At 39.5% G+C, this 16,155-nt stretch overlaps 1 long non-coding RNA gene across 2 annotated transcripts; it reads left to right on the top strand.

Moving 5' to 3' along the window:
- Positions 1-89: 89 nt before the first annotated feature.
- LOC311431647 lies at positions 90-3,655 on the top strand. 2 transcript variants are annotated; one of them, XR_014689561.1, is made up of 3 exons: positions 90-173; positions 947-986; positions 3,356-3,655. It is a non-coding gene; the product is annotated as an uncharacterized lncRNA (long non-coding RNA). The 2 variants fall into 2 exon arrangements; XR_014689562.1 differs by having other exon boundaries at positions 91-198.
- Positions 3,656-16,155: the final 12,500 nt, after the last annotated feature.

The following is a 16,155-nucleotide window of genomic DNA, read 5'->3' as shown; positions in this document are numbered from 1 at the left end:
AGCGGCGTTGCCCATCGCAATAAATAAATAAATAAATAAATTGCTCTTAATAAATTCAAGCCTCAGCGTGCTGTGTGGTGTCGGTGGTGCGTCTGGGGAATATCGAGAGAGGAGGCACCGCGCAGCCCTCCCATCTGCCAGGCGTCCTAAAAAAGGAGGCTAAGGAGAAGCTGGTGGGGGGCCTGGAGCACAAGTCCTGTGAGGAGCAGCTGAGGGAACTGGGGGTGTTCAGTTGGGAGAGGAGGAGGCTCAGGGGAGACCTCATTGCTCTCTACAGCTACCTGAAAGGAAGGTGTGGGGAGCTGGGGGTCGGCCTCTTCTCACAGGTAGCCAGTGACAGGATTAGAGGGAATGGCCTCAAGTTGCGCCAGGGGAGGTTCAGGCTGGAAATGAGGAGACATTTCTTCTCAGAAAGAGCAGTCAGGCATTGGGACGGGTTGCCCAGGGAGGTGGTGGAGACACTGTCCTTGGGGGTGTTGAAGGAAAGGTCGGACTTGGTGCCTGGGGACACGGTTTAGTGGGTGACACTGGTAGGAAGGTGATGATTGGACCAGATGATCTTGGGGCTCTTTTCCAACCTTAATGATTCTATGATTAAGATTTGTTAAAGACATGCTTTAATCACCTTTTTAATTGAAGATATTCTGATGCAAGTATCATATCTCTGTCCCTCATAAATATTAGAAATTAAAACAATTTTTAATTGGCAGACCTATTTGTGCAGCATACCAAAATGTAATTCTTGATAGCAGACTACTAAATACCAAGCTAGTGCTCTTACTAAAAGCAATGAGCTAATCTTGTCCTGGTATGGAGAATTTCAAAATACAGGCTCAGGGCTGTGTTAGTCATCTTGAATAAGATGATCCTGACAAGTGTCCTGGTTCTTCACTGAAACACTTGTCTTGATAGAAGGCGACATTTAGATTTGTACCTTCTGTTGCAGAAAAATTCTGGAAGTGGCCACAGAGCCTTCATCTGAAAGGGTAAGAATCCTGAAACCATGAGTGGATTTTTCACCTTTTGCGGAAAAAAAAAAATCTGCTTTTTTATATTAACATCTGCAAAGCACTTCGAGTTTTAAAAAGCTGCTCTGCTTTGAAAATGGCAGTGCATTTTGGTGTAGCCCTTCATCTTCTTTCCTGCAGCAGTATTTTGCAAAGCCAGGGTTCCAGCTGTGCCAGCTGTGTCCCAATGGGATATCAAAGAATGATCTAAATTTGTATAATTTGTATGGAATACCGTAAGTTTCAGTGGGTAAATTTATATAAATGTTTTGTCTTTTTTCTTTTAAAGCTAGTTGATTGATCCTGAAATGACAAATTACACTTTCAGTAATGTAAAAATTATTCATCAATCATTATATGTATATGTAACGTATACTTATACATTTACAGGCTACTTTGCATATTTATATTTTTTAAATGCTTTGCAACCTAGAAGGCAAGGTGTTACATCTTCATGAAATACTAGTATCAGAGGATTGAAATATTTATCAGTAACAATACGAAAAGAGCTCCAATTTCAGTCAGTTGAAAAGATAACACTACATTCTTGGCTTTCACTCCAGCCTGACATTTTAAAGTCCTTGGACGGAAAGACTTTAGAAATTAGGTGGAGGAGATGAACTGCTTACAGTTTCATAGCAGTTTTCCCTTGATAATTCTGTTTAACAGCATGTGTTCTTTTTCTGTGTACAATTCTCTCCTCACTCCAGTAGGTGGAGCTTTGTGATTAAGACTGGAAAAGAAACTTGCTTCAAAGTGAAAAATAATTCACCACAGAAAGGCTGGGGGAGGAGGAGAATGAAGTGTACTTTGCTTAGAGGTATCAGTGTCCTGTACGCAGGCTTGGTACACAAAAATCTGAATCAAGACCCTTGCTCACAATGAAAATAACGTGAAAAAAAAAATCGATTCTGTCAAATGGAACGCTGCTCTAATCTGCTGTTATCATAGTCAAGTTCTAAATCTAAAATACCCTAGGTTATAAATTAAATGTCAAATATAATTAATTTGGTACTTGAAACATGAAGTGGATGACTGTCCTTTAGAGAAAGCCTGACAGCTTTATGCATGTCACATTGGTATCTGTTAAAACGAGCTTTACATGCCAGAAGATCCTTGTGTGAATCATATTGCTGTTGGCTGTACCAGAATTTTGTCAATGTAATAAGTCTCGGAATAGTGTTCCCCTTAATTGTCTGAAGCTTTTGCAAGACAATATAAATCAAGTGTCATCTGCCTCATCTGTGCAAAATAATGGTTTTATCATACATCAAATAAGCAATTTATTCCTTGTTCATTACTAGAGAAGATATTGTTGAATATTTACGTACATATCTATTTTTATACAAATGGTGAATGTTTTCTGCCCTGTGCCTTGGACCCACTGCAGTAACAATTTGAATTCAGTTTTCCTTCCACCTGCTTAAATTCAGCAGCAGTGGCTGTAGTCCTGCAGTACCTTTCCACAGGCAGGTCCAGGTTACAGCTACATGTACCACTCCTTCCCCAGCCCCTGCCTTGACCCATAGAGATCCCCTCTTACACACCCTTCTCCTCCTGCTGCAAACCAGAAGCAGTGTCTTCTTTCTTCACTGTTTGCATTTTATTTCCCTGCTTTGCACAATGAGCTACACTCGTCTTAACACTCATTTATTCACAGGTACCCCTGGGGAAGCGGAGAAGGCAGGTTTGCCCTATGGACACTTCTACACAGTTGTTGAAATAAAAATATCAATAAACCACATTAGTTCCCAGTAATAGGACCAGTAGGACCTTCCTAATCCTAACCTCATAAAAGTTCACCAAGCAAAGATTTTATAGTGAAGCGCTGCAGCAAGATTTCATTGCTGTAGTTTCACTATTAATTTTTAAATACATGTAACAAACTGGCTAAATGTTTGCGACTGATACCCTTTATACTGCTGGATCTGCAGCCTGTGTGAGCAGAGCTATTCCTTTAGCAAAAGTTCAGAGGGACTGAGAACTTAGTGGTGTTTTTCCCACTTGTGGAAATGAGGGAAACGCATGCAACCCAACTAAAAGCTCCAGAATTGTTCCTGGCCCTTGTGGTGGCCATATGAAGACAAGATGAAATAGGATTTTTGTAAAGTTTGGAAAATTAAAACCACAAAAAAGAATGATTCGTGCAACAACTACCTTTTCACTTTTCTTTTGTGCAACCCTATGCTGTACAACAGAAACATGAGCCCCAATTCCATGTTAAAATTTAACCATTGTTGTATGTTTCAGGCAGAAAAAAAAAAAAAAGAGAAAAACAAAACAAAACAAAAAATATTTTAAACCTAAGAAGCACAATTGTTTTATCTTTTTTGTCTCATTTCTTTTAGGTTACGCTGACAAAGGGACTTCTAATCAGAAGCCTTTTTGCAGGCAGTGACTCAGAGCTGTGTCTGTTCCAGCAGCCAGCAGTTGATTTCAGTCTAAGCACATATTGAAGGGAACAGGCACGGGAAACTTGCCATGATATTACTGCTGTGAGAATGCAACACCAAAAGTAGGGCAAGGGAGATTTGTCATACTCCCAGGAAGACTGATTGTATGCACATGTATGTCTTAATTTAGCAAAAAAAAAAAAAAAAAGCATATGTTTATATTCCTGAAGTCAGAGCAACAAGAAGGTTCATCACCGATCATTACAAAAATAACTGATTTCTTTTTGTCTTCTATTTGGTGGAAGGTGACAGAGGGTCACGGTTGTATCCTGTCAGTGCCAGCACTACACAGTTTTAAAAGCATTGTCTTAGTTGTAAGGCAGGGCCAGATCCAGAGGCAGCATAGCTACATCACTGCAGTGCTACATAAAAGCTAATTAGCCCAGGTAGGAGGCAATTAGCTCCACGCTGCTGTGCCTGTTTTTATTGTGTTCCCAGAGCTGACTCGGTCATTCACAGCTCAGGGACCCCTGTCCTTTTTCTGTTATAGATGTGTCTGTGCTTGGATCTCAGAAACATTGTGACTTGGTTTTGAGATTACACCTCTGTTGAACATGGATGTGAGTTTGGGTTTGATAATTCCAAAATAATTTTTACTATTTTCCATGGGTTTGGAGAAAATTCAACAATGAGTATGTATATATAAATACACACACACACACACACACACACACACAGTATTTATAAAAAATGTCTTATTGTTTCTTTGAAGTATTTTTGTCAGAATGCCCAGGTAATTTTATAGTTCAATAAAGAAAGAACCAACTCTTAGGCAACTATTGTCGCAATGAGACAAAAAAATATGGACCAATGTGGACAATGTACCGTGAGGTGTGTGAAGCATATTCTTCTATCTATTCAGTCCTTTTTTCTCAAGTCACATTCCCTATCCTTTATTACTCACTTGTCTTCTAAATTAGAGGATTTCATTAAAGAAAAATTGTCTTGAAATTGATGGGTGTACAGAAATGAAGGATTATGGAAAATGGATGATACTTTGGCACAGAACGGAACAAACTCTTGTCTAATACACTGATATTTGAACACTGGGGCTCTGTGTGGCAGAGGACCACTGTTTGGTTCAGTGTTTGTGCATGTCTAGCACAAGCAGCTCTGTCCAAGACAGACAGCTAAATAGATGAAGCAGACATGGTAAAAGTGATATACCTGGAACACAGATCTTCTGTAGCTTATCCGGTGTAACTGGTGTTGTACATTTGGTCAGAAAAATGTAATCTGCTTCTTCTTTTACAGCTAAATAAGTAGGCTGGGTTTTGTCTGTTGTGATTTTAAAAGTGGCGTGATCACTGTAGCTGAATTGCTGCTAGTGAGCTGTTCTGGGGGCTATGCCCTATCATGATAATGCAGAGTCCCATGATGAAAATGCTAAGCTATTTTCAGCATGCACTCCCGGTAGTGTGCCATGTTAGCTCAGATTAATTCTGTTCTTTGTTCTCTGGCTGGAAATGTGCTCTGAACATACACTAGATGGCAGGCAGTTCAGGTGTCTGGAACCAAATCTTGCCAATTCATCATACAGCCTTCCCTCCTGCTTCCAAAAGATCGATTGGTCTTCCTCTGGCCCATCCAAAAACACATTTGGATCGCTATACTGGATGTGAGCAAGCAGTCAGCAGACTAGAAGCTGATCTCACCCTCTGCCCACAAGAAGCTAGGCCATGTTGTTTCCGACAGATTTGCTTTTGCCTTTTAGCCAACAAGGAGAAGATGCCTGATCAGTAACAGCTCGATCAGTAGCAGCTGTTCTTGAGAATAAGGCTTGTGTTAGAGAAGCTGACGTGTTAAAGAAGCACTGTCAGCACCTGAGGCAGGCTCTGATGGCTTGTCTTCAGCAGTAGACTCCTGTATTTGCCCTGCAGGAGACGATGGCAGCTTGTCGCAAAATTTTTGTAGCAGAACATCTTTCCAATGCTCTGCGCTTGCCCCAGGATGAAAGATGCCCTCAACATTGCCCTTAAAGTGGAGATCTAGTTGTGATGCCAGCATACACAGCCTTGAATACAGCAGTGCTTACTGTAGAATCCCTTTGGAAGCTGTAGTGACACGGGTCAAATTCAGTCCTTGCACACCTGGTATGATGCCTGCTTGACCCAAAGCTCTGCCAGTGTAAGACAAATGCTGTCAGCTTTCACCTCTCTTGATGTCCTTTGAGAAAGGATGGATTTGAAAGGAGATGTCACATCACTATCAGGTTATGGTAATGTAATAAGTTAGTCTCATGGGACTCTAAGAGTAAGCCACATTTTAAAAATAGTTTTTCCAATATTTTTATTCCCCATTAGTGATATTTCTAGCCATAAGTAGCCATCATTGCTTTTTTTTTTTTTTTCCCTCAGACAAAAAGTTTTCTCATGGTTGAGTTGTGATGAGGTGGATTTAGGATTCCTGCTGTGGTATGTGAATTTCTGAGCTAGTGCGCCTCTTCAGATTTTTGTTATCAAAGAATCTCCAGATTTTCAGGACACATCTACCCTGCAGAAAGATTCATGCTAATATATGTGTTTAGTTAATGGGTTTTATCTAATATATATGTTTAATATATCTTGTTTAAAACAAGAATACACTAAAAAAAGTAGGGAGCTTTATCTGTTGCAGCAGGGCCAGAGCCCAGAGCACCTCCAAAGAAGCAAGATAGTTCTTGTTGCCAGCTGATCTAAACCTATTTGGCATATCTCTAGATAACTTGGTGGAGAAACTGCTTTTTTTTTTTTTTTTTTTTTTTTAATTTTTTTTTCCCCTAGACTTGTCTCTACAAGAAACTGCTACTGAAGTTTGCTAGTAAAATAGCTAGGACTCTTGAGAAAAGTAATGGGAAAGTCTCAGTTTGACTAAACAAACATAATTAGAAACCAGGAATTTTAAACTGCAGATTATAAGTGTCTCTAAATATGGTGGTCTTTTGAGTTCCAGACAGATTGATAATGACCTGGGTTAAAACCACATTTGGGTGCTATATGATTGTGCTGCACGTGATTGTACACAACTAGTTGTCAACCCCAGTAAATTCTCTCCCCCCCTCCCCGTGTATTCCATCAATTCTGTACAGACTGCAGTTATGTGAAGTTGCACAGAGAAACACCTTGCTCTGGAGGCATATCTGAGAAACAGCATCCCTGAATGCTCTCCATGGCAGATATTGCTTATATTGCCGTGTGTCAGATGGATTGTGATCATTAATTGTTGTGAAGGATTCTGCCTCTCATTTGTGCTTCTGTCCCAGATGGAAAGGCCTTGTGGTCTTCAGTACTGCATCTTGCAGAGTTTAGATAACACACTAGTTAAATTGGTAACAACAACAACAAAAAAGAGAAATCAGCCTTCAATTTTTGCTAATCTAACCATCTGACACTTCTAGATTATCTGAACATTTTCTATACATTACCTCTGTACATTAGAATATCTTTACATATGACAGAAATGATATTATGCACAAGCAAGTTTTTTGTTTAAAATTTTTGAGTCAGTGAGGAACCACTCAATAAAACTGGGTGTCCTAACCCCAAGCAGCCCACCCCCCCCACCCTGGATAGCCACCCCTATATATTGTTCAGCATGACCCCATATGGGATGGAATACTCCTTTGGCCAGTTTGGGTCAGCTGTCCTGGGTCTGTTCACTCCCAGCTCTTGCTGCACCCCTAGCCTGCCCGCTGGCAGGACAGAGTGAGAAGCTGAAACATCCTCGGCTTGGTGTAAGCACTGTTCTGTGACAATTAAAACATCAGCATGTTATCAGCATGTTATTTCATCCTAAGCCAAAACATAGCACCCTACTAGCTATTAGAGGGAAAATTAACTCTGTCCTAACTGAAACCAGGACACTGGGAAATGCTGCAGAACAGAAAAATGAGGGAAAAAAAAGTAATACAGATGACACAGTAAATAGGCAGATGTATCTATACAGACATGAACACTGACAGGTGGAGAAAGGACAAGTGCAGAGGGTCCTTCAATGAGAGGCAACTGTTCTCAAAAGAAAGCTTACTTTCTCCTTTAATACCGTGTGAGACATTTCATAGGGACAACTACAGCAAGTATCAGGACAAAACCAGAAAAATTAAAATATGGAGCAAATGATACATCATAGATTGAGGTCTCTTTTCTTATACATGTAATCACCAGGTTCATCTGCACTGAAGCATGATGAAGCCAGTATTGCTAGTGAAAATGAAAATGTTATTTTCCTTCAGTTTTATTTTGCTTCTCTTTACTCAGTCTTTTTTACTGGGAGACATAAATCTAGAAAGTAAGCAAACATACTCAAAATATAAAACTGTGATTAAAGTAGTACATTGTATAACTTTTTAATGCATTTCTTTTCCATTAAGGCAACTTTCTTAAAGCTAAAATATGTTTGGAATGAATGTTATAGCCCTGTGCTGCTTCCAACTCTGCCTTTGTGGGAAGAAATTTACATTTAGCTTCTGGCAAGTGTGTGTGTTTGACATTAGCACAAATCTATATTAGCATGGAGATGTCACATGATGCTCTGCTCCAAAGACTCACAATGCTTCACCCAGTACTGCAGGAGGAATTATGAACCAAACTTATGAGTTTAAGAACTTCAGGTTATGCTGTACTGTAACTCATGAGTTCAATAATCGATCTACTGTAAGAAAACAGAGCCACAAGCAGAAAATTATCCAGTCCTCCAGCACCTCTGCAAAATCACACAGTTCCACGTTTTCCTAATTCAAAGCAAAACAATTTTTTTTTTTAAATAATAAATTCTCTTCTTCTCCTTTCCCCTGTTGCTCCCTACAGTGATATTCAGTCTTGCCTCCTGTCTGCCTCCAAAACTTTTCAAACCTATAACTTGCAATGCAGCCTTTCTTTTTACCAGCTGCTTATTTGCTGCTGTGTTTTTGAAAGCATTTTGTGGAGGTGAGGAGGGAGGCTTATGTGATGATGACTATTTGAATTGATTACAGCAAGGAAGTACAATGCATGAGAAGAAGGTTATGATTATAAGCTGCTGGGTGATGTTCAATGCATTGGCGACATTGTGAAAAATCTGGTTTAGAATTATCTGAGCACATAGTCTGAGGGACTGAGGGACTGTAATTGGGTTATTGGGTTTGACTCCACAGGAGCTCACATAGGTTGAGACAATAGTTTATAAAATATACACAGAGATCAAAGTGGTCTGAAATTCAGACTGATTTTTTTTTTTTTTTGGTGTGGGAAAAATGAATAAACTCTCAAAACACTTTCATTTAAGGCCAGTTCCTGCCAGCAAGGGAAATTTAATCCACTCAAGCCACCAAATCATTGAGTACATTTATTCATTAAAGTAATCAATCAGTGGAAATAGGTTTTTCTTTTTATATATTAAATGGCAAAAATGATGAGTTCATAAAAATGTCAAGAAATTTTCATCTCTGCTATCTCTTTTCTTAGGTCAGCTGTCTTCAAATGTATTATCCCATTTGTGGGAATCTTACTTATTCTGTCTTTCCTGTAGAAAGCTGAGTATTGGGTATTACACAGATTAAAATTGAGTAGAAACTATAGAAAATGTCAAACATAGCAGAAATCATGACACCTGCTCTTTTGACTAGTCACAAAAGCATCAACAGTTGTTAATTTTTGAAGCTAGTACTCTGGCAGCATTACATGAATACATCTGTCATTGCAACTTTTTGTTTACATTTTTGCTAGCATCTACAAGTTTTTCAAGATCTATTGTCTCTTTTCCCTATGCAGTTGGCTTCTTTTATTTTGACAAATGAATCCTTGCCAAGAAGTTATGTACGTGCCTTGCACATCATCATTTGGAAGCAAGAGACTACATTGCGATTATCATTTTTCTCTACTATTTATAATGCAGGCTGTTTCTTTGAGATCTTTTAGTGAAAAAGACTTGGTGAAGAAAAACATCAACTGTCCATTTGCCACGGTAAATAAAATAACATGCATTGTTTTTCCAACATACTCTAAGCCTAGAATTTAAGCTCCTTTTAGTTTGGTGAAGATGAAATACCTCCCAGGTTTGTTCTGGAGCTCATGTCCTTTTAGGAGAGTTGGCATGTAAAGGGGCCAACTGTGTGACATGAAATTTAGTGACTTAAAACTGCAGGCATTAATACAGGCCTGTGATTAATACAGGCTAATCAAAATTTATAAAACACCCCCTGAGACCTTTGAAGGAAAGATGTTACAATTGTTAGAAAGGTTCTAAACCTCAAAAAATGGAATCGTGGATGAGCATGAGATTAAATAAATGGCTTTGCTAGTGAAGCATGAATTTCTTAGGTGGCATTCCTATGTCATGCCAGGAAGTTGGCTGTGCCCCAAACTCTTTAGGAGGAAGGAGATTCCCAGATAATTTCCTGAAGTAAAATCCCTTCCTAAAATGTGTTGTTATCAAACCATCAGTTTGTTATCATCAAGTCTGGTGACAGGTTTAACCCAGAGTGTGGAAAAGATGCAGTAAAGGAACACCCGAGCCTTCTCAGTCATGCCAGGAACATCCACCACCTCCCCCAGCACTGCAGCTCCAGCTGTGGCCAATCTTCAGAGGAAATTGATTGACAGCAGCCTTGAATATGGACTAATTAAATATATCATAAGTAGGTTGCAGTGAACACAAATCAGCTTGACCCAAAAAATTTTGGTTCCCAGATGTCGGCAAGATTTTCTGTTTAGCTTTTTAATATGGTCAGGGCCCAGTAGAAGTGTCTGTAAATAACAAGGCATCTTTGATGAAAATTAGTAGTCCTCACAGTTTTAAAGTGGGCTAACAAATATCTCTGCAGTGAACCGACTCTAACAGACAGCCAACGGTCTGATTATATGGGGAAATCAACATTTGGTAAGGTAAGATGAAAACTGATGATACAGCAGCTGTCTGCACTCATTCTTTATGAGGACAGTGGTGAGTTTCCAGGGCTTTTGCAGATGGCCTCTGCCAGTGCTCAGTGAGGTAGTTTAAGGGGTCACTGTCTATGGATATCTATCTGCCTTACCCTTTTGCTGGAGATTATCACTTCTGTTCCAGTGATGACAGACAGGAGCTCTTGGACACACCTCAACCATCTTCCTTCACAGCCTGACGTGTTTGCTGCCTTTACTAAAGAAGGTTGATTTGCCTTAATGAGCTGAGTTGCTGTCAATGGAGGCTGAGGAACCAAACCTAACTGGGTTTGCCGCCCCAGCTAAAGGAAAGAAAACTGCTGTCAGAATAGCGGGGCAGATGCCATAATTGGGGTAACTTTTCAAAAACGTACTGAAGAGTTCAGGACACCTCTTTGTGACTGGAGTGGAATAAGCTATCATATAGTTAATGACTAAAAGTAGCCACACAGGAAATCAGGGCAGAATATCTAGTGGCTTGCATATTAGCAGTTTACATATCTTTGTCTCTGCAGTCTTGCACCAACTTCTTGGGCATTTCAGCAGAAAATAATGCAAGTTTCAGTTATTCAGTAATATAGTAAAACTGATCACTTTGGCAGGAGCAACACTGTTTCATTTAATCAGAACTCAGCAGTCCTCACATTCTTAATGACATTAAACAGCAGAAATTTGTCTGAATATGGGTGCACTACTACAATGCAGCCATCATTGACTTATTTCCCTAAACAGGATCACAAATCTCTTTCATATCCAGCTGAACATTTCTTTAAATGCTTATTGCATGCAGTGCAACACCTTTCTTTCTTTAGATTTTGATGGGCTTCAACCAGTTTTAATGCGTATCCTTTCAGAGCCTTAGGATTGTGTTGCAGCATCTTTATGTAAACAGAATAAAGGAGCTGAAGCAATCTCAAAGACTCTCTATGCAATTTGGAGAGCATGTTTTCAGTATGTAACATGTTGAACACCTAACAGAGAACTAACAGAATATCTTCAATACTTTTACATTATTAAAGGAATTGCAATATCTAAAGAGTATCCAAAAAACAATATTAAGTTTCAAGCGACTGTAGATCAAGCTCACAGCCTTATTGCCATTGCTCATACGCTCAAAATGGCTAATTTGTAATCCTCATAAGGAATCTGTCCAGATGAAGAATAAACAATAATAATGTCAATACTATTTCGTAGTTGTAAACTAAGCTTATCTTCTTGTCATCAGCAAAACCAGTTGGGAATAAATGAGGCATACACAGACAAGACTGCTACGTATCTGTCTGTTCATCTCTGTTCAGTGTATCTAGGGCATGGACTGTATGTAAGAGAACATACCCAGCAGCAGGAACAGTTCATGACACTGAATTCCAGATAATATAGCATGCAATGAACACTAAGGCTCTCTGCTACAGCAATCACACCAATTCTGAAACGTTCCTGACAAAATTTCACTAGGTTAGGCCTAGTCAAGGTGGCAAATTTTAGGAACACCAGGCATATCTTTTGCAGCCCGTCTCCTTGTGTCAAAAAATATCTTTCCCTAATACAAATTGTTTTATGGACACAATGATTTCCTACCTTTAGAGACAGACAGTTCAATATTAATAACAAAGAGGAGAAAGCTAAAGACCTGTAGCTCCCCTCAGGTTCTTTCATGTGCCACTGCTGATATCGAAGAGCGGCTGTTTGCCATTCAGTGCATACAAGCACTTCGCTGTAGTTGAGAGACCTGGCTCTGCTGGCAATGAGAGGGTTGTTTTACATCCTCTGCTGATATTGATGCCAAACGCTCAGTTTGAACACATCAGGTTGGTGTTTGTTTGATGTGCAAATATATGAAAGAGTCCTTGGGGAAAAAGGAACTCAGGATCTTCAGAATGTTTTGTCTATTTCTATTCCATAGCTTGCCTTGCTTCTGTGAATTTTTTAACATCTGGATTCTGTATGGACAGCAGAGTGCATGTTGGTTCTGTCCTACGCTTTCTGCCCTGGAGCAACAGCAAGTGCTGCTGGTCAAATAATCTTATTTTGTAGGTTTACCAAAGAGGGAATATAAGTGGAAAACACATGGAAGAAAATCACTAGTGCAGCAGGAAAACATTCATTTCTTATTCTAATATCTGGACTTGAATTTTCCACTTAAAATTACCATATCAACTGGAAATACTTACTGACTTGCACAGAATCCCATGGAACAAGAAATCCTAAGAAAATGCACTGTTACAGGCCCAGACTTCCACCCTAGGCCAGGAGAGTTTTGCCACTGGTTCAAAAGAGAACTCTTGGGGCATGATCCAAAGCCTTCTGAAATCACCGATACTTCTCTTCTAGTGCTTGTTCGTAGGAATAATAAACAACACTAAAACAGAAGAGAAGTGCTTAGAGCTGTCTGAGGAAACATAGGACAGGTCCTCAGGTAATCCAGGCAGCACAGCTCCCCTGACAGCAATATGTTGTCAGGCAAACTTTTCCTAGCCAAGGCTTAGGCTGGCAGAGTTTGATCACATCATCGTTCCCCACGTTGCCACTCTACTTGTACATCTAGGTGAGATAGAAATCAGAGGCCAAATACAGCCCCTCAATGACTTCAGGCGTGCTATAGAAGATCATGTGTCATTTGTAAATGAGTGACTTTTTATTTTTCTTCCCTTAATTTTACATTGATGTGCAGCTGCAGTGGGGGAATCCCTGTACCAGCTAAACTACACAGCCCCAGTGAGGGTCCAGTCCATCGGAGGGCTTGCAAGTTTCACTGATAGGTTCCTGGGGCTAGATTTGAGATACACTGTCTCTCACCCCCCTACCTAGCCTCACTGTTGACAGTGAAAACTTCTTATCTGGTCTGGTATCTCACATATTGGCAAATAGACACATGCATTTATAGGCTGAAAATCACATATTTTGAAACAAAGTGAAAAAAAACATTACATGTCCCAATTTTGTGAAACATGCAGACATGTCAGAGGTAAAGCCCCATTTCCAGAGGCTGCTGACAGAGGGAGAAGTGCTACTTTCCAAAACTCATGGAGTCAACAACACCAGTGCCTTGACAGAGAGGAGTGGGGGAAAAATCTCATTGCTCACCCTGACTGGCAACGAACTTGCACCCTGAAGCTTGATGCCTAATTAGCCATTCATTTTTCTTTATTTTTTAAGTATTACTTTTATACCTTGCATGGCTGTAAAGTAATATTTTCCTCCTGAGACTATTTCATTTACCAATGTACTATTTGGTGCGCTTTTCTTAGGCTTTTTCTAGCACCTACCTAAATTCACATCTCTATCTCCCCTCCTTGAAGATGCAGAACTACAAACTGACAAGACCAGTTAGCTGAAGGGGCTCAAGTCAGTAATACCTCCAGGAATCACAGGAAGAGAATATTTATAGGCAATCTAACATTTTAGAGCATTTTTCATTTAAAAATCTAGCAATTAGGTACTAATATAAAAGACACTAGACACTAAATTACTAAAAGGTCCTGTTTACATAAAACATGCTGACCACTAGCCATGCAAAGAAAAAAGTTAGATTTTAAATTTTACTCTGAATTTTCTGCCTTTGATAAATTTAAGATTATTGTTGTATTAAAGTCATTTTCATGCCCTCGTTGGGATTTACCGCATTCAGCACTTGCAGGATTGGGTCTGAAGTAAGGATGAGAGCAGTAACATGACCACTCTGAAACATACTGCCTAACATCTGAGAAGGATCAGAAAGACAATCCCTAGCCCTGAGCATTATATACAAATGAAATAGGGGTTATCTGGGGCAGCATAATTCATTAAATGTTCTGTCTAAATGTAAAACACCAAATTCCCTTGACACAGTCTGCCTTTCGATCTGCAGTCTAGTTGTGACATAAAAATGATATTACAATAAGCAAACTTAAATTCAGAAAAGCTTGGAAGTTCACTGCTAAAGCTCATTCTATTTTCTTATTACATCTTGCAAGGAACAGAGTGGAAAAAAAAAACATGATAGATATCATAGTTCTTTGAAAAAGCACTTTAAGAAGTAACTGAAGTTAGAAGACAGCACTAGATTCTTAGATGGTGTCAATCAGGAGATTTACATTAACAGTAATGCAATTACCCTGTAGTTCTATCAGCTGAGAACCTAATCCAGGAGCTGTAACAGCCCAATAGAAATGCATCCATGAAAGCTTCCTTCCTCTTGCACATCCTTCTCTTTCACTTCAGATAAATGTTGAGGGAGCATCAAAATAATATCATGACCAGATTTTTATGAAGATGATAAAATTATATTGTGACTGAAAAACAGTTTATTTCAAGGGTGAGGGAAAGGTGATCACAACATGCAAATTTCAAGAAAATCCTCATGTCTGTAGTTGTACTGAAAGTCATGTAGAGCATCCCTTCACATCTTTCAGATATTTATAAAAACCTCTCATGAAACCTGGAATGATTATTTGGCCAGTTTTGCCAAACAGGACACAGCAAGACTAAGTGATTTGCTTAAGGCTGTGCAGGACATATATATCAGAAGAAGGAGAGTCTTTCTCATGCTGGGCTAACGCCCCAGTCCCTGGACCTGTTCTGCTGCCTAGTTCACTTTCTGTTATTTAATTAATCCATTATAATTAATAATCTTTAGAAAGTCAGTTATTTGTACTCCTGCTTAATCAGCACAGAATAGTTGAAACATCTGTCTTGTCAGCTGCCAAACAGAGGTTAGAGACTTTAAAAATATAATCTGCTACCATGCTATGAAGGAAGCCAGTCCAGTGCCTAGGATAGTTCAGAGATGTTCCCCCCACCCCTCCACTGGCACTTCCCGATCATATCTTTTTTGTCATGTGAGACAGACGCAGTGAAGTAGTAGCACTGCTCCTCATCCATCAGACAGCTGCACCTGGCCTTGCAAAGTTGGCACTAACTCACGGAGTGTGAATGAAGGCTATGTCCACTGTTGACTTCACTGGATATTCAGTGTTACTGAATAATGCTTTCATTATAAATTGCCAAATATGTGAAGGAAAATTAGGCAAGTTAAAGCTAAAGCCTTGCATAAAACCTTTGTAGAAAGCATTCCAAATGAGAATATAAAAATACTTGTGGGAAAAAAAGACGAAGGAAAAACCTTATAGAGAAATGTTTGTTTCCTCCTCCCCCCCCCCCCCCCCCCCCCAGGTTAAAATCTCCAGGTTAAGATTCAGTGTTAAGCTTAACCTGGAGATTTTGAAACAGTAATGGAAATATAGGCCTCTGGTCCCTCCAAAACTCATATTACATTTTAACTTGGAATATACTTTAAGTCTTTTAGGAGATAACATATAAAACTGATAACACAAGTGGTTACTAGAAAAATAGTTTCTTTTCAACCTGCCTGCAACTGTGTGGCCCTGCAAAGAAACCAGTAGGAGAAACAGGTCAGTCTGGCCCCTTACTAACATTTTATCACCCTGATAGACTGAGATAAAGACCGGTACAGTATGCCATTTTTCTGAGCGATTCCTTTTTTATTCAAACTCTATGAGAGCTTACCTTAAAAATATATGATGCTATTCAGCAAGTTGCATGATTTATGAAGCCAAGGTCACCATTTCTTGCTGTCACTTGTATGTGATCAGTTATTGTAAGCGCCTATCACTTATTATACATTGATTTATTGTAGGCAAGAGACGTCCTTTTAGAAGGTTTCCACAGTTGGGTACCAGGGCACAGTACCCAAGAATCACTTTTCAGCTAGCCAGTGAAATAGATGTCTCAGGCCACATTCTCAGTTGATAAAAATCATTCTCTCATTTTGCTTTTCTGATTTACCTCATCTCTGAGAATCTGGCCTATTATCAGTGACCT

Source organism: Aythya ferina, assembly GCF_964211825.1.
Source record: "Aythya ferina genome assembly, chromosome: 2".
In the NCBI taxonomy this organism is placed as follows: Eukaryota; Metazoa; Chordata; class Aves; order Anseriformes; family Anatidae; genus Aythya; species Aythya ferina.
Note: the sequence above shows the minus strand (reverse complement) of the source record. Positions and strands in the feature narration are given on the sequence as shown.